Genomic DNA, 18,997 nt, shown 5'->3' on the forward strand with positions numbered 1-18,997 from the left:
TGGGTAAGTCAGAGAGAGACTCCTTCCAGCCCACTGCTACCCCCTCCACCATGGAAACCTCTCTTCGAAAGTCTCTGGTTATCTGAAGACACCACTCAAGAAGGGGTCTGACCTCCCCTCTTTACTGCCCTTAATGTAGCTTAAACAGTTGGCAAACTTTAGAAACCAAGAGAAAAAGAAATGTTAAAAAGGACATAGAATTTAATATGGTACAATTTCATCTCTCATGTAGGTCTAAAGAAATGTAACTTTATGTCATTAAAATTATATATGGATACTTACCTGGCAGGGGAGATACCATGATCATGAAGGTGGTTTACCCAGGATGAGGCTCACTCATTGCACTGCGAGTGTGCTGACACCTGCAATTTCCCCAAATGGGGGAAACTCGACTGCATAATTTGTGGTAGTGGGGAACTGTGTGCGCTCTTTCCCCCAGCAATTTGTGTTTAATAATAGAACTGACCAGTTGAGCTGAATGAAAGGCATAAAAACGTTTGAGGTGGACTTTCTCTCATAGCGCAGTGATTGAGAATCTGCCTGCTAATGCAGGGGACACGGATTTGAGCCCTGGGAAGATCCCACATGCCGCGGAACAACAGGGCCCATGAGCTGTAACTACTGAGCTTGTGTGTCTGGAGCTTGTACTCTCCAATGAGAAATGCAACGACAGTGAGAGGCCCTTGCTCGCCACAACTAGAGAAAGTCCACACACAGAAATGAAGACCCAACACAGCCAAAAATAGATAAATAAATTCAAAAACAATTTTTAAAAAATATATGGAATCCTAGAAGATGGTGGAGTAGAAGGCCATGTGCTCACTCCCTCTTGTGGGAGCACTGGAATCACAACTAACTGCTGAACAATCATCGACAGGAAGACACTGGAACTCACCAAAAAAGATATCCCACATCCAAAGACAAAGGAGAAGCCAAAATGAGATAGTAGGAGGAGCGCAATCACAATAAAATCAAATCCCATAACTGCTGGGTAGGTGACTCACAAACTGGAGAACACTTATACCACAGAAGTCCACCCACTGGGGTAAAGGTTCAGAGCCTCACGTCAGGCTTCCCAACCTGGGGTCCAGCAATGGAAGGAGGAATTCCTAGAGAATCAGATATTGAAGGCTAGTGGGATTTGATTGAAGGACTTTGACAGGACTGGGGGAAACAGAGATTCCACTCTTGGAGGGCACATGCAAGGTAGTGTGCACATCGGGATGCAGGGGAAGGAGCGGTGACCCCATAGGAGACTGAACCAGACCTACCTGCTAGTGTTGGAGGGTCTCCTGCAGAGGCAGTGGGTGGCTGTGGCTCACTGTAAGGACAAGGACATTGACAAAAGAAGCTCTGGGAAGTACTCCTTGGCGTGAGCCCTCCCAGAGCCCACCATTAGTCCCACCAAAGAGCTGGTTAGGCTCCAGTGATGGGTCACCTCAGACCAAACAACCAACAGGGAGGGAACCCAACCCCACCCAACAGCAGACAAGAGGATTAAACTTTTACTGAACTCTGCCCACCAGAGTAACACCCAGCTCTAACCGTCACCAGTCCCTCCCATCAGGAAACATGCACAAGCCTCTTAGATAGCCTCATCCACCAGAGGGCAGAGAGCAGAAGCAAGAAGAACTAAAATCCTGCAGCCTGTGGAACAAAAACCACATTCACAGAAAGATAGACAAGATGAAAAGGCAGAGGGTTATGTACCAGATGAAGGAACAAGATAAACCCCAGAAAAACAACTAAATGAAGTGGAGATAGGCAACCTTTCAGAAGAAGAATTCAGAATAATAACAGTGAAGATGATCCAGGACCTCAGAAAAAGAATGGAGGCAAAGATCGAGAAGATGCAAGAAATGTTTAATAAAGACCTAGAAGAATTAAAGAACAAACAAACAGAGATGAACAATACAATAACTGAAATGAAAAACACTCTAGAAGGAATCAATAGCAGAATAACTGAAGCAGAAGAACGGATAAGTGACCTGGAAGACAGAATGGTGGAATTCACTGCCACGGAACAGAACAAAGAAAAAAGAATGAAAAGAAATGAAGACAGCCTAAGAGACCTCTGGGACAACATTAAACTCAACAACATTCCCATCATAGGGGCTCCAGAAGGAAAAGAAAGAGAGAAAGGACCTGAAAAAATATTTGAAGAGATTATAGTCGAAAATTTCCTTAACATGGGAAAGGAAATTGCCACCCAAGTCCAGGAAGTGCAGAGAGTCCCAGGCAGGATAAACCCAAGGAGAAACATGCTGAGACACATAGTAATCAAATCGACAAAAATTAAAGACAAAGAAAAATTATTGAAAGCAACAAGGGAAAAACGACAAATAACATACAAGGGAACTCCCATAAGGTTAACAGCTGATTTCTCAGCAGAAACTCTACAAGGCAGAAGGTAGTAGCATGATATATTTAAAGTGAGGAAAGGGAAGAACCTGGAACCAAGATTACTCTACCTGGCAAGGATCTCATTCAGACTCAATGGAGATATCAAAAGCTTTACAAACAAGAAAAAGCTAAGAGAATTCATCAACACCAAACCAGCTCTACAAAAATGTTAAAGGAAATTCTCTAGGTGGGAGAAACAAGAGAAGAAAAGGACCTATAAAAACAAACCTGTAACAATTAAGAAAATGGTAATAGGAACATACATATCGATAATTACCTTAAACGTGAATGGATTAAATCCTCCAACCAAAAGAAACAGGCTCACTGAATGGATACAAAAACAAGACCCACATATATGCTGTCTATAAGAGACCCACTTAGACCTAGGGATATATACAGACTAAAAGTGACGGGATGAAAAAAGATATACCATGCAAATGAAAATCAGAAGAAAGCTGGAGTAGTAATGCTTATATCAGATAAAATAGACTTTAAAATAATGTTACAAGAGACAAGGAAGGTCACTACATAATGATCAAGGGATCAATCCAAGAAGATATAACAATTATAAATTTATATGCACCCAACATAGGAGCACCTCAATACATAAGCCAACTGCTTACAGTTATAAAAGAGGAAACTGACAGTAACACAATAATAGTGGGGGACTTTAACACCTCACTTACATCATCCAAACAGAAAATGAATAAGGAAACAAAAGCCTTAAATGACACAATAGACCAGATAGATTTAATTGATATTTATAGAACATTCCATCCACAAACAGCAGATTACACATTCTTCTCAAGTGCACACACAACATTCTCCAGGAAAGATCACATCTTGGGTCACAAATCAAGCCTCAGTAAATTTAAGAAAATTGAAATCATATCAAGCATCTTTTCTGAACACAGCCCTATGAGATTAGAAATCAATTACAGGGAAAAAAATGTAAACAACACAAACACATGGAAGCTAAACAATACATTACTAAATAACAAAGAGATCACTGAAGAAATCAAAGAGTAAATCAGAAAATACCTAGAGACAAATTACAACCAAAACATGACAATGCAAAACCTATGGGATGCAGCAAACGCAGTTCTAAGATGGAAGTTTTTAGCAATACAAGCCTACCTCAAGAAACAAGAAAAATCTCAAATAAACAATATAACCTTACACCTAAAGGAACTAGAGAAAGAAGAACAAACAAAACCTAAAGTTAGCAGAAGGAAAGGAATCATAAAGCTCAAAGCAGAAATAAATGAAATAGAAACAAAGAAAACAATAGCAAAGATCAATAAAACTAAAAGCTGGTTCTTTGAGAAGGTAAACAAAATTGATAAACCATTAGCCAGGCTTCTCAAGAAAAAGAGAGAGAGGACTCAAATCAATAAAATTAGAAATGAAAAAGGAGAAGTTACAACAGACACTCCAGAAATACAAAACATCCCAAGAGACTACTACAAGCATCTCTATGTCAATAAAATGGGCAACCTGGAAGAAATGGACAAATTCTTAGAAAGGTATAACCTCCCAAGAGTGAACCAGGAAGAAATAGAAAATATGAACAGACCAATCACAAGTAATGAAACTGAAACTGTGATTAAAAATCTTCCAACAAAAAAATTCCAGGACCAGATGGCGTCACAGGTGAATTCTGTCAAACATTTAGAGAGGAGCTAACACCCATCCTTCTCAAACTCTTCCAAAAAATTGCAGAGGAAGGAAAACTCCCATACTCATTCTAAGAGGCCACCATCACCCTGATACCAAAACCAGACAAAGATACTACAAAAAGAGAAAATTACAGACCAATATCACTGATGAATATAGATGCAAAAATCCTCAACAAAATACTAGCAAACAGAATCCAACAACACATTAAGAGGATCATACACCATGATCAAGTGGGATTTAACCCAGGGCTGCAAGCATTCTTCAATATACACAAATCAATCAATGTGATACACCATATTAACAAATTGAAGAATAAAAACCATATGATCATCTCAATAGATGCAGAAAAACTTTTGACAAAATTCAAAACCCATTTATGATTAAAAACTCTCCAGAAAGTGGCACAGAGGGAACCTGCCTCAACACAATAAAGGCCATATACAACAAACCCACAGCAAACATCATTCTCAATGGTGAAAAACGGAAAACATTTCCTCTAAAATCAGGAACAAGACAAGCACGTCCACTCTCACCACTAGTATTCAACATAGTTTTGGAAGTCCTAGCCACAGCAATCAGAAAAGAGAAAGAAATAAATGGAATACAAATTGGAAAAGAAGAAGTAAAACTGTCACTGTTTGCAGATGAAATGATTCTCTACATAGAGAATCCTAAAGATGCCACCAGAAAACTACTAGAGCTAATCAATGAATCTGGTAAAGTTGCAGGATACAAAATTAATGCACAGAAATCTCTTGCATTCCTATGCACTAATGATTAAAAATCTGAAAGAGAAATTAATGAAACATTCCCATTTACCAATGCAACAAAAAGAGTAAAATACCTAGGAATATACGTACCTAGGGAGACAAAAGACATCTATGTAGAAAACTATAAGACACTGATGAATGAAATTAAAGATGATACAAGCAGATGGAGAGAAATACCATGTTCTTGGATTGGAAGAATCAGTATTGTGAAAAGGACTATACTACCCAAAGCAATCTACAGATTCAATGCAATCCCTATCAAATTACCAACGGAATTTTTTATAGAATTGGAACAAAAAATCTTAAAATTTGTATGGAGACACAAAAGACCTCGAATATCCAAAGTAGTATTGAGGGAAAAAAACGGAGCTGGAAGAATCAGACACCCTGACTTCAGTCTATATTACAAAGGTACAGTAATCAAGACAATATGGTACTGGCACAAAAACAGAAATATAGATCAATGGAACAGGATAGAAAGCCAGACATAAACCCATGCACCTACGGTCAACTAATCTATGACAAAGGATGCAAGGATATACAATGGAGAAAAGACAGTCTCTTCAATAAGTGGTGCTGGGAAAACTGGATAGCTACATGTAAAAGAATGAAATTACAACACTCCCTAACACCATACACAAAAATTAAATCAAAATGGATTCGAGATCTAAATGTAAGACTGGACACTGTAAAACTCTTAGAGGAAAACATAGGAAGAACACTCTCTGACATAAATCACAGCAAGATCTTTTTTGATCCACCTCCTAGAGTAACGAAAATAAAAACAAAAATAAGCAAATGGGACCTAATGAGACTCAAAAGCTTTGCCAAGCAAAGGAAACTACAAAGAAGATGAAAAGACAACCCTCAGAATGGGAGAAAATATTTGCAAACAAATCAATGGACAAAGAATTAATCTCCAAAATACATAAACAGCTCATGCAGCTCAATATTAAAAAAACAAACAACCCAATAAAAAAATGGGCAGAAGACCTAAATAAACATTTCTCCAAAGAAGACATACAAATGGCCAAGAAGCACATGAAAAGCTGCTCAACACCACTAATTATTAGAGAAATGCAAATCAAAACTACAATGAGGTGTCACCTCACACCAGTTAGAATGCGCATCACCAGAAAATCTACAAACAACAAATGCTGGGGAGGGTGTGGAGAAAAGGGAACCCTCTTGCACTGTGGGTGGGAATGTAAATTGATACAGCCACTAGGGAGAACAGTATGGAGGTTCCTTAAAAAACTAATAATAGAATTACCATATGACCCAGCAATCCCACTACTGGGCATATACCCAGAGAAAACCATATTTCAAAAAGACACATGCACCCCAATGTTCATTTCAACATTATTTACAATAGCCAGGTCATGGAAGCATCCTAAATGCCCATCGACAGACAAACAGATAAAAAAGATGTGGTACATATATACAATGGAATATTACTCAGCCATAGTAAGGAACGAAATTGGGTCATTTGTAGACACGTGGATGGATCTAGAGACTGTCCTACAGAGTGAAGTGAGTCAGAAAGAGAAAAACAAATATTGTATATTAACACATATATGTGGAACCTAGAAAAATGGTACAGATCAGATGAACCGGTTTGCAGAAATAGAGGCACAGATGTAGAGAACAATCATATGGACACCAAGGGGGGAAAGTGGCGGAGGGTTGGGGGTGGTGGTGGGATGAATTGGGAGATTGGGATTGACATGTATACACTGATGTGTATAAATGGATAGCTAATAAGAACCTGCTGTATGAAAAAATAAATAAAATAAAATTCTAAAATTATATATATATATACATATATATATATGATTCTTTGATTTCCTTGATTTCTTTTGACATATATACACTACCAAACATAAGGTAGATAGCTAGTGGGAAGCAGCCGCATAGCACAGGGAGATAAGCTCTGTGCTTTGTGACTGCCTGGTAGGGTAGGATAGGGAGGGTGGCAGGGAGGGAGATGCAAGAGGGAAGCGATATGGGAACATATGTATAGGTATAACTGATTCACTTTGTTATAAAGCAGAAACTAACACACCATTGTAAAGCAATTATACTCCAATAAAGATGTAAAAAAATCAATAAATAAATAAAATAAAGTTTACAATTTGGAGGTAGAACTTTTGAGAAATAAAAAAAATTAAAAAAAGTAATTAGATGATTTTATTTTTTTGGGGGGGGATACAGTTTTCTTTTAGTTTTTTCCAATTTTCCCTGCCATTTGTGTTTGTTTCTCTTTTATTTTCAGTATTTCAAATAAAATTTATATTTAAAGATTTTAAAATACCCAACTGTAACAGAGTACAGTGGATTTTTCTTCTTGTATGATGTTAATATTATACAATGAAATGTATGAAGTGTTGTCAACTTGATTACTGACACATATAACATGTTTACAAATAAATTGTTGTGTTGATCAAAAAAAGGGTGGTCTGGAGGAGACCTCTTGGAAGGCACATGGTCTTTCTGGACAATGTCAAAGAAAGAGGGAGAGAGGGAGTTCTGTCTGACCCTGAAGACTTCTCCAGTAGAGAACCCGCTGGTTGCATCTCCCCCTATCTTCACCCCCCGTTTCTAGTGGAAATTCCAACTAGGAAGGCTAGAAAATGGAATCAAAAGGTGGGGTCAAGGCGGGAGAAGGTAAACATTATAATATCACGTTGTGGGGATGAAGAAACAACTTTTACAGGGAAAACTTACAAGTCAAAGCCAGCAAAAGAAGACCTGCGGTTCCTGTGGGTCGAGGCACCATGGATCAGACTGTGGCGTTATGCTCTAAGGAAAGGATGCTACTTATAGTACAAGCAGAGCAACCCGGGAGCAGCATAAACAGGCCAGACCCAGGTGCCAGGCAGACTGCATGTAAACGCCAGCTGTGTAGGGAGTTATCTAAGAGTGCCAGCTGTCCGCTCCTGGAAACTTTGTGAAAAGGTGGATTCAGGCTGCTGGGGGAAGGGAGACTCCAGTCTCATGGGAAGTTGAGTTAAAGCCCAACCCCTCCTGTTAGAGGAAGGGAAGCTCTTGTTGTCGTCTGTCCATTCCCAGGAGATCTGAGCTTCAGGAAATGTCCCCAGACAATCTACTTGTCTCTCACTGGGCGAAAGACACACCCTGAGAAAAATTACTCAACCGTAGTAGCAAGAACACTGGTGCTCCCTTAGCATCTTAGAAAGGTATAGATAACCTCATGATGGAAGACAGTTTAGGAAGCTCTTGTATAATAGAAGACAATGCAGTGGCCCAAGTATCACTGGCTTTCATGCCAGAATTGGTCCTTGGACTTGGAGAACATATCACTCTCTGGCCAGCCATCTCTTTGGCTTTCAAATAAGGCTCTTCAGGCTCTACTTTTAGAAATCCAGGGGATCTACTGGAAGTGTCCCAAGGGCCACCATAGTGTAAGTGGAGGCCTCAGGTGGACCCTCTACAAAAGTTTGGAAACAGCACTCTCTTCCTGCCAGAAAAGCACTACTTTGTATTTTGTTTTCCTGTGAAAGTTTTCATTTAAAGAGACAGTTATAATGGATTTTTTTAAATAGTTTGAAAACTAGTGAACTAAATATTCATGTCTCAGCCTTTTCCTACCCCAGTGGTCCTGCCGCATCAAAGCAGTGTCATGCTTAATCTACCAATCCGTTGGCTGAGTGTCCTAAAGAAAGAAATGTCTTAATTTCCCATCATCATTAATTCCACTCTTTCTCTGTCTGGTCTAAAGTTTAACCTAAGTTTCTCATGCTACAAGCACACTGAAATTCGCTGGAAAACAGCGAATGTTGTCTGGAGCACCTTCCTGTTGCTCCCTCTCTCCCATCTTCACTGGCTAACTTTTAGCCATTTTCCAAGTCTCAGCATAGCTGTCACTTCCTCCAGAAAAGCCTTCTGGGTGCTCCCTTGGTTCTATTTACCCCTATCTGGGGACACATACACTGCACTCAAATCACCTTTATCCTTAGTTCTCCCTTACTATACTATGACATTTTTTGAGAATGAAAAATAAATTTGTCTTAATTATCACAGTCTTCCCCAGGCCAACCTAGCCCAGTGATCACCATGGTTGTACTCGATAATAGTATTGGTGCCACAATCACTGTTATCTGTTAAATGCAGACCATATTCCAGGAACTGCGCTGGGCAAGTAACACACATTGTTTCACCCACATCTCACACCAACACTTGAGAGTAGGGTTATTTTATAGATAAAGAGACTGGGTTCAGGAGGCTTTAATGGACCTACCCAAGATCAGCAATGAACAAGCAACACCATCATCTACCTCTTGGCTTTAGAATGGTCCTAAAGAGTAAGATTTAATTATCCCTACATCCTTCCATCTCCAAAGTGGAAAAATTAAGTCAAGGGTGGTCAATGCTTAGGTGAGAGTCTAGGGTAGAGGCTGGCCCCCTTACTCGGATGTAGGAATATGGGTGGAATTTTAGTTTGTCTCTTGCTGTGCTCTGGAGAGTAAATGACTAGAATAGAGATATCCTTGAGGAGTTCATAATGTACCTATGGAACACATGAAACAGTCTTGAGAACATTTCCAGAACAATATACCAACAATCACTCATTAGCTCACAATAGAATGTATAAGCACCTGACATATATATATATATATATATATATATATATATATATATATATACACACACACACACACACACCTCAGTTCGGTTAAGTCAACCAAATATTTAAAAATCCTTTTTAACAAAAGAGTCACTGAGGAATTATTCAATTAAATAAACGTTCCCTGCAGCCCCATTAAACGCAGGGCACCTTGCTCTGTATTACAGCGTACAAAGGAGACTGGGGCTGCAATAACCTCCCTTCCTGTGCTTCCTGCAACACCATGTGAAGACCTCTGGCTCTGTACCAACATGTGAAATTGTAATAGTGCCTTTTTGGTCTCTCTTCCTTACAGAATGCTTCATCCATCAGAGGCAAGTCACGTCTTATGCACCTCGGTATCCCCAAGACCTACAGCATGTTCTGCCCAAAGCATCGGTTGAATTGGATAAGTCAGATAGCAGCCCCCAGGGAGCTAGCAAAGAGAGACAAAATATAGATCAAGTTTAGAATTCAGGGCAGAATGTAATGGGTCTTCCAGAGAGCTAGAGCATCCTCTAGCTCTAGAAGTCCAGGGACAATGTTAACAATGAGAGAAAGGGGGAGTGATGGCTGTCACTGCCTAAACAAAGAGAATGGTGGAAACAAGGTGTGGCCGGAGCATGCAGGGCAAGGCTTGCATGCGGGAGGAAGTGGTAGACACGGAGGGCGGAGGACAGACTGGAGGACCCTGTAGGCCAGAGCGAGGAGGTGGGGCTTCACCTGTGGCAGAGAGTCCTGAGTGGTTTTGAGGAGGGGACATGGCCCGGGAGTCATAGTGCTTTAGGCAGGTCACTCTGGCAAACAGTGGGCAGGGTGGGCACAACACAAGGAGACTGGGTAGGGATGTTTGTTGGTAAGCTACTGCAAAAGAAAACAAGAGTGGTCCTTTCTCTGGGGACAAAGGAAGGGGCAAAGGAATGTGGAAGTGACAAGAGTGGAATTGTGGTCAAATCAACGGACTTGACAATTGTCTGAGTGGACGAGGCAGGAAAAGAAGGAATAGGAAGAGAAACATTATGCTCCAAGGTTTAACCCTGCCCACAACTGGGAGACTTGTGCTAGACAAACAGGTAAGGAAAAGGCAGGTCTACACAGTCTAAGGTGGAAGTAGGACAAATCTGATTTCAGGCACCTTGACTTTGAGCCATGAAACTTCATCTTAACTTCATCACTTACTACCTGTGTTAATTTCTCTTTGCCTCAGTCTCTTTATCTGTTAAATGGGGATAATATAGGACTTATATCACAGGGTTGTGGTGGGAAAATTACACACACGCACATACACATGCACACATGCATGCGCCTGGCACACGACAAGCAGCCAATCTACCAGTACTGTTAGCATTGTTGTCACCTAGGTGGAAATGTCCAGCAGAAAGATAGAACTGCAAATCTGCTGCTCAGGACCAAAGCAATTCTTCACGAAAGGATTTATCATGAGATTGCTTTTAATAGAAATTCTATCTGTGCTTTTAAAGAGGATGTTTTTTCATTTTACTTACAACTTTTCAGAAAGCTATTTAGTGTATTAAGTGAGGCACCCCCGTAGCTAAAATGAAACCACTTCAATTCCTCAATGAAGACATTCTTTGAAATAAATCCCTTCTTGAAAAAGTCAGCCTGTGCAGAGAGGGCTCTGGAGGGAGGTGTGTTCTCCCCAGGGCCGGTGGCTCAGAGTGGGGTGGCTTGGGCAGGGGGCAGGTGAGGGAGAAGTAGATAAAAGCCCTTTTTGACAATGAGGAGTTTGGAAGGTCTAATGCCTGAGAGAGAGGAAGGAACTGCTGGTACCTGTGGGCAGCCAGAGGGGAGCCCACCCTCAGGAGAAACATCAGTGTTTCGGGTCTCACCTCATCCGCATAGACTCAGTCCATCTGAGTCTATGAGCAGGAAGTGACTCCTAAGAAAAAGAGCTTCTCCTTTATTAGTTCATCCTCTGATAAAGTACCTGCTTTGTTGTTGCTGTTGTCATTTGCTAATATAAATCCTTGTATGTTCAGCAGTATGAGATGTTAAATAATGAGGACTTCTTGGAGGAGGTGGCTTCCAGAAGGAATAGAGGCAGGAAAGGAGGGGACTGCTGGAGACGCTGCAGCAGCAGGGATGTCTCTGGAAGGCTCCAGTGTGGGAAAGAGCAGCTGACCCTGGGTGGAGATTACAGCAAGGACATGGGGTGGGGCAGGAGGTTCCTGTGCCCCGTGAGGTCAGCTGGCAGCACCCCAAGGGTTAATGTGGGATGAGAACCGGGCGGGCCCGGTGTGGAGGGCCATGTGTTCCACCAGGGAGCTATACAGGAAATTGCCTAATCAACTAGCCCAGAATCCATCTCCTGTTGCATATTTTATTGATTTGAAACTTTCTTTTTTAATCAGTGGACTCCCAGAGCCAGATAGAATATAAAATAAATAAATAAAAGGAGTCCAAGGCGAACTGAGGAACAAACCGCCCCTGGGTTTCCGAACCCTCCACTCCACCCCTCCCAGCACTCCCAGTCATAGTCCTCCCACCCTTTATTCTCAGCTCTCCCACCCTAGATGTGTGAGGTCTGATTGATCCGCAAGGACTGTAAATGTGAGCTTTATAGGAAGAAACTTATAAACTTTCTTAATAAACTTTTTTATAAATTTTTAATTTTTTAAAATATATTTTTAATAAATTTATTAACTTTTTTTATACCAGAAAAGTTTCCAGCTGAGATATGCATGATTTATAAGTCTTTTTTTTAAAAAACAAACAAACATGGAGACCCTTGTAAATGACAGATTTATATATTAACTTTCTGATGCAGCATCCTACCTTTGAATGAGTGAACAGCATGAAGTTCCCATCTAGGAAACAAGAGCCTAAACCCACTGGATTGAGGCACCTGATTTATCAAATGCAGCCTGCTCCATTAATCAGAGCCCAGCTCCAGGATTCAGTGGCAGTGTGACTCTCCACGTTCTTCTGGGGTTTCCTCTTTGGGTGGTATCTCTTGCCTTCATCTTTATTTATTTCCAAAAGAAAAAAAAATGTTGCAACTAGTCATTTTCACACTTCTGGGTCTCAGTTTATTCACTTTTAAAAAGAGGCCATTAGACCCTACGATAAAAACAATAACTGCTTTACATTTTACACCTGCGGTATCCCAGGCAATGTGCCATGTGCTTTATAAACATCAGTGCAGTGACTCTGATAACGACTCTATGAGCTAGATTTCGTCATACCCTTAGAGTGAGGAATCGGAGTTGGGGTGGGCAGGGTGTGGGTTGGTAAGCAGCTCTTCCAAGGTTGCACAGCTACGACGTGGTGATCTGGAGTTCGAACACAGGCACTCTGACCCCAGTGACCCATGTTCTTACCACTGTGTTTTATGACCATTCAAAATCCCTCAAGCACACGTCTTCCAGAATATTCATATTGATCCCTCACTCTCTGCTTGCATGCATAGCTTCCAAATCAAATTGTAATTTATTTGAGAATAGAAGTGATGGGTTGTTGAAACTCACCACCAGGCCCTCCTCCAGGGCTCCAGAGCCTAGTACCGGGTGAACACTGAGAAGACGTCTCATAAATCCTGCTTGAATTGAATTGCACAACTCTGAAGTCAACTGAGATAAACATATCTCCTGCTTGGCAAACCTGACTCCAACTGTGGGATCGCATTAGAGCTAAGACGATGAAAACTAGAGTCATTCAGCCTGATGATTTGATACGTGTCCTTCATTCCTCTGGCGTATAGTTGATGTGCAGCTGCTGTAGAAAAAGTCCTTGGCGGTGGGCGAATTCAAGTCGCAGCCTCTGCTCGCTGGGAAATTATAGTCCTGCCAGAGAGTGAGCCTCACCTGAAGGCACTAAAGTGATAACTTGACAGCACTAAGGTGAAGTGTAGAGAGAAGAATCGTTACCTGAGTTCCGTGAAGGAGTATTGCTCTCCATGACCAGTTGTGTGCTGGTGTATGTTAAACAGCTGGTTTTCTGGGGGAAAAGAAAGCCCTGATTCGTGGTGCTTGCCCATTTCCATGGTGTAAATACTCTTACCATCACTGATCACAAGTTACCAAGGTGATGTTACTGAACCCAGAGTTAGAAGAAACATGCACAATGGGTTCTGGAAATGCCCACATGAGCAAGCTCTAGCACCTACTGCATACAACATGTGAAGGGTTCTTCCTTCCATCTCCACTGAGATATAACTCAAAGAAAGAACCACTGGGAGCAAGTAGAATACAGATGAGCTCTCAGAAAGAACTGTCTCGTGGTTGACGTATATTAGGTACTAAAGGTATACATGAAACGTCCTTCTGTGAGAGAAGGTTTTTGAAGGCAGGGAGAGAGAACAGATTCTCATCTGTCTAGGCTGGTTTATGTCCAGGCCTGCCTGCGGGCAAATGGCTGGACCAGGTGACCTCTCAATGTCACACTCAGCCTAAGGATTCTGTGATGCTGGCAGAATGTGCTCCTAGCTTTCTTCTGCCACTAGGGACGTGTCAGGCTTTCCGGGGACCAGAGTCAATAGTACCAGTACACCTGGTAGAATGGCATCAGCAAACATTCCCTGCAAAGTTGCTGACCTAGTATTGAACAGGTTAATTGTCACCACTGGGATGCTTAGCTGCCGGGGGAATTTCTAAGACTCTGGAATCCACAGTGCTGGAGAATGCAGACATACCAATGACAGCTCCTCACTCCTAAGGATGGTGAATGGGCCCACCTAACTGTGCTGGGCTTCTCTCCAAGGGTGCTCAGAACCTGAGAAAAATCTCCCCTCCCCCAGCCGTGGCCCGGGCTCACCCCGCCCTGCATGGCTGGCCCAGCCCAGCCCATCATCCTAGCTCAGCAGCTTCCCTGTCTGGCACAGGAGCCCTTCCTGCATGTTCATCAGTCTCAGGGCTCACAACTGTGGTCCAGAGCCTCTCCTGGGAGATAGCAGATAATGTCACGGGCTCCTGAGACCTCACAAGGAGAGCAGATAGCAGCCCGCCAAGGAGGAAGGAGGGTGTGGATGGAAGCTGTTCTTTTCCCATACCCAGGAAGCGTCTAAGAGAGGGCAGAGTTACTGTCTCTGGGACGAACTCACATTCGGAGGGAACACTTCCCCCCTCAGCAGAGGCCAGCGCCAAGGAAGAGCTCTGGTGAGGCCTGTCCAACAGAGTGAACCCATTTCCAGAAGCAAGCTAGAAGGGCCCCGGGTCTACTCCTATTTCTAAGGGGTACACCCCCTACATTTACAGCTAATCATTCTGAAGTAACAGGAGCAAAAGGATGGGCTAATTTTCTTCAAGTCAAACCTCAGGTACAGGGTCAAAAACAGAACCCAGAGAAGTGGCTTGGCGAGCACCATCACTGCATATGGGGCAGATGGAGAATTAGATGCTCAAGTTCACAGCAAGCTGCTTACGAAGGCAGATTTAGGAATCAGGTTCCTGATCCTTGGTTCACCGCTTACTGGGCCCCAGTAAGTAATACAGATGATGACCCATTGGAAGCATGGGTTTTCATGGAAGAGCCTATGGATTAATTCAGTGGCAAAAGGAAAGCTGTGCTCAGCAGTTGTCTGATTTCCCTCTGATTCTCTCCCCTACCTGATCAAAGATGAGCTTTTGTAAATTCTCCCCTGAGCCTGTTTCTCTCCTGAACTCTCCACTTCTCCCAGCTACCTTAGTTCTGCCATCTATCCATCCAGCCACCATTTGTCCACTCATCCATTCATTTGCCCATCACTCATCCATAAATCCACACATTCACTTAATTGCAATTTATTGAAATCCTACTGTGTGCCAGGAACTCTTCTGGGAACTCAGGATGCTTTAGATCCAGTAGTAGTTAAAACCAGAAACTCTGGAGTCAAATTCACTGAGGTTCCAATACAGACTCTGTCACTTTCTAGCTGTGTGGTCTTGAACCCATCATTTGACCACCCAAAGCCTTGGTTTCCCTATCTGTAAAATGGTCATAATATTACTCTCTGTTTAGGGTTATGCTGAATAGTAAAGAAATGACATATGCATATAAAATAGTACAGTCCTTAGAGACTAACAGGTACTCGGCAGCCTGCCCTTACATGTTGTGGAAGAGAATGAGAGAGATGTGATGTAGACCCTGACCTTAGGGAGCCTCGAGTCAAACTTCAGAGTCTGACTGTCTGGCAGATTGAGCCTGACGACTAGGGAAGCCAGATCACTAGTCTACTCATCTCGCATCCTTCTCCCCCACCTCTTCCTCCTCTCTGCCATTCCCTTTTCCCTCCGCCATGGTGACTCTGCACGTGTCAGATCAGCTAGACCAGATGAACCCCATTTCTCAGACCTCCTTCCTCGTATGTTTCTGGTTAGAATGAGCCACAAGAGAGATTTTCCTGCAAGCATTGGAAGGTGGACGTGAAGCCACAGCCATGGTGGTTTTTACATTCAGAAGCTTGCGGTGGAAGCTGTTTGGGCTCACACGCTTGCCTGCTCTCACCTCTCTTAGATGCTGGGCACCAGCTGGCTCCGGGGCCGGGTGAGCCTTTCCCCCGTGGTGAGAGGAGCCACCTTCGCTGCGTGTTACCTATTTCATCACGATTGGAGGTGGGGAGAACTGGCACAGATTCCAGCCAGTCCATCCTTGTGGGTTCCAGCTTTTCTTGTAGGTTCAGTTTGCCCTTCTCTCCCCAAATTACATCTTTCTTCCCTTCACAACTGCCTTCCTGTGGATGTGAGACTCCAGCATCAGATAAAAGCAGCCTTACAAAGACGAAGCAGTTCCCACAATTGTGTAACATCCAACTCCTGTAGCAAATCACTCAGGTAGGTAGGTAGATAGATAAATAGATGGAAAGATAAAGAGACGTGTAGATATAAATACATATGTGTGTATGTATGTGTGTATATATGCATGGGTATGTGTGTACATATGTACATACAAAAATGCATGTCATGCATACATGTGCACACGCACACACACACACCTCTTAGTGATCTGCTTCTCTGATTGAACCCTGACTGGCTGACCATCATCTTCAAGAATCTTCTTTCACTTGCCAGCTATGTCAGCTAATACATGTCTCTCCTCCTCTGGGGACGGGGAGTATCTTCAGACTGACTCCTAGGACCCACAGAAGGAATTCTCAGAGAGAAATGTTGCTTCATCCCTTCCCTCCTCCACTGTTACCCAACCCACCACCTCCCTGACAACCTGCCGCTCTCAATCTGGAGTTTGTCTTGACCTCTCTGTAGACTCTGGCTCCCTTGTTTCATGTCTTCTCTTGTCCTGCAAAGGAATGACAATGGCAAAATCAGATCTTGAAAGTGACTAGATATTCCCAATGCTGGTCAAGAGCTCACCGTTTATAGGAGCTACAATGAGGCCAAAACGCAGGGCACCTCCTAAGTAATGGTATCTCCAGCATCGTGCTTAGCCTTTTTCTCATTTTGCTCTATGCTCTGCCCCTTATTGGTCTCATCTCTTCTCTTGTCCCACAAGTATCTACCTCTGGACTCAGGCTCTTGCTGGGGTTGCAGGCCTTTCATGACTGGAAACTTTCACTCATCCTCCACACCCACACCCACCCTCAAGTCAGTGTATCTTTGTGGCAGTGTTATTTACAGTCTGTTCAAGGCTCAGCTCATGGTACCAGTTACCAGGGCTAACAACATGAGTGCCATCTTTGACACTCCACCTGCATTAGTGGCCCCCAGTACTCATACATCATATCCAATCAGCTGTCCATGGTCCTGCATGTTCACCTTCCTTCCTAACATCTCTCAGAGGCACTTGTTTTTTTCTCTGCAGTCCCTCCCACTGCTAGAATCCCTAATTCAGACCTTCCTTCTCTCTCTTGTGTTTTGTTTCAAAATCTCCCCAACTGATCTTCTCAATTCCTGTGTGTCTCCGTTCTTGTCCTTTTTAAACCCCACTGCCAAATTAGTCCCCTCTGAAACGTAGCTCTTACCCTATTCTTCCTCTGATTAAAAGCTTTGAATTCTCTCTCCATTTCCTATTGAATTAGTTCAAAACTCCTTACCTTAGCATTCAAGACCTTATAGAATTTGACCCCTGCCCACCCTGCCAACCTTATTTTCCATTGCTCCCCTGCAGGTACCCAATACTTCCTCCCACCCAATTGAACTGTCTACCGTATGCTGAAATGTCCTGTTTCCCCGTCCCCCAGCTCTGTTTATGTTATGCTCTGACTTCCACCACTTCAAGTTTCCAATCTCTGCCTATGAAATCGGACCCAGTTTTCAAAGTCCGTTCAACTGCCACCTCTTCAAAGAAATCATTTCTGAGCCCTCCCAATGTGGCCCCCGTAGTATTTTGTCTTCCTGCAGGGCCACTCACCTCAACCTCTCTGATTATTACCTGTGTCCTTGTGTCATCACTATGTACATGTTTATAAACTAACCAGAACCATGGTTCTCTTCATTTTTTTATCCCCACAATGCCCGGCACAGTAACTTGCACATAACTACTTGTTAGTTCAACCAAGCTGCTGCCCACACCAACACTATTCCCACTCAGTCTCACTTCATATGTCAATGTTGTCGATTTTATTACCAGGAAATCATCTGTATATTCCTGCCTGCTTTACTCACCATGCTTTATATCTCAAATTAGAGGTAAGTTCGACTTTAGACTGGCTTTTACATATCCCCAGCTGATTCTACTACTGCAGCTGATGCCTGTAACATTTATTTATAACTTTGCAAAATTGGCCAATGGTTACGATATATAAACCCTAAGGGGGCTCGTGCATTTCCAATACATTAAGGTATATTTAAAACATGCTGTGTCTTATCAGGGCCTTTAAAATACACATTACTACAGGAGCTGGAAGGATGGGATCAGGGTAATTGGCTAATGAGAATTCTGAACGGTGACTGGAAGTACGGCAGAACTGCCCTTTGAGAACTGTGCTCGCACCTATTAATGAACTTTATCCACGGCTCTAAAACACAACACTGTGTTTTAAACACAAGCCCAGGAGGCTCTGTAGCACAAATGCTGTTGCGTTAATTCACACCTAGTTATGGTGACTGGCACCAGCCGTCAACACTGGTCAGAAGAAAGCTACTGCAATGTCCTCGAATAATTACTAAGGCTGGGTTTATTTTATATCAGGTGCCAGGTGTTAATATGGAAGGGCATGTTTTTCTAATTCAAAACGTGTGCATGTATTAGGGGGACATGGGGAAGTGTGTGTTTGCGTGTTCACAATCATGCCTGTGCAATGGACTGCATACACCGACACATTCTGCCATTTAGGAAGGGCCACGACATAGTAGAAAGAAGAATGATGTGGGAAATCCAGCGACTTTCCATCCTGAGACAGGAGTCTAGGTTCCAGATAGAGTTTCCCATGCTTCACAGTCCTGCAGTGAATATTCAGATTAAGAATAGTTCAAGTCTAAGCCAGTAAAGACTGTAAAGTTGGCAAAATGTTGACCTTGTGTCGCAAAGAACAGCCATTTCCTTCACGATGGGAGGGGGAAAGGCAGCTTCCCACTGAGCCTCTACGTGGTGATTACCCAGAGTATATCAAGCTAGGTTGCCAAGT

The 18,997-nt window shown here is 42.7% G+C and overlaps 1 non-coding gene across 1 annotated transcript; it reads left to right on the top strand.

The window, feature by feature from the left end:
• The first annotated feature begins 274 nt into the window (after positions 1-274).
• Positions 275-438, top strand: LOC132430425 (U1 spliceosomal RNA). Its single transcript, XR_009520515.1, has one exon. It is a non-coding gene; the product is annotated as a U1 spliceosomal RNA (small nuclear RNA).
• Positions 439-18,997: the final 18,559 nt, after the last annotated feature.

Source organism: Delphinus delphis, chromosome 8, assembly GCF_949987515.2.
Source record: "Delphinus delphis chromosome 8, mDelDel1.2, whole genome shotgun sequence".
In the NCBI taxonomy this organism is placed as follows: Eukaryota; Metazoa; Chordata; class Mammalia; order Artiodactyla; family Delphinidae; genus Delphinus; species Delphinus delphis.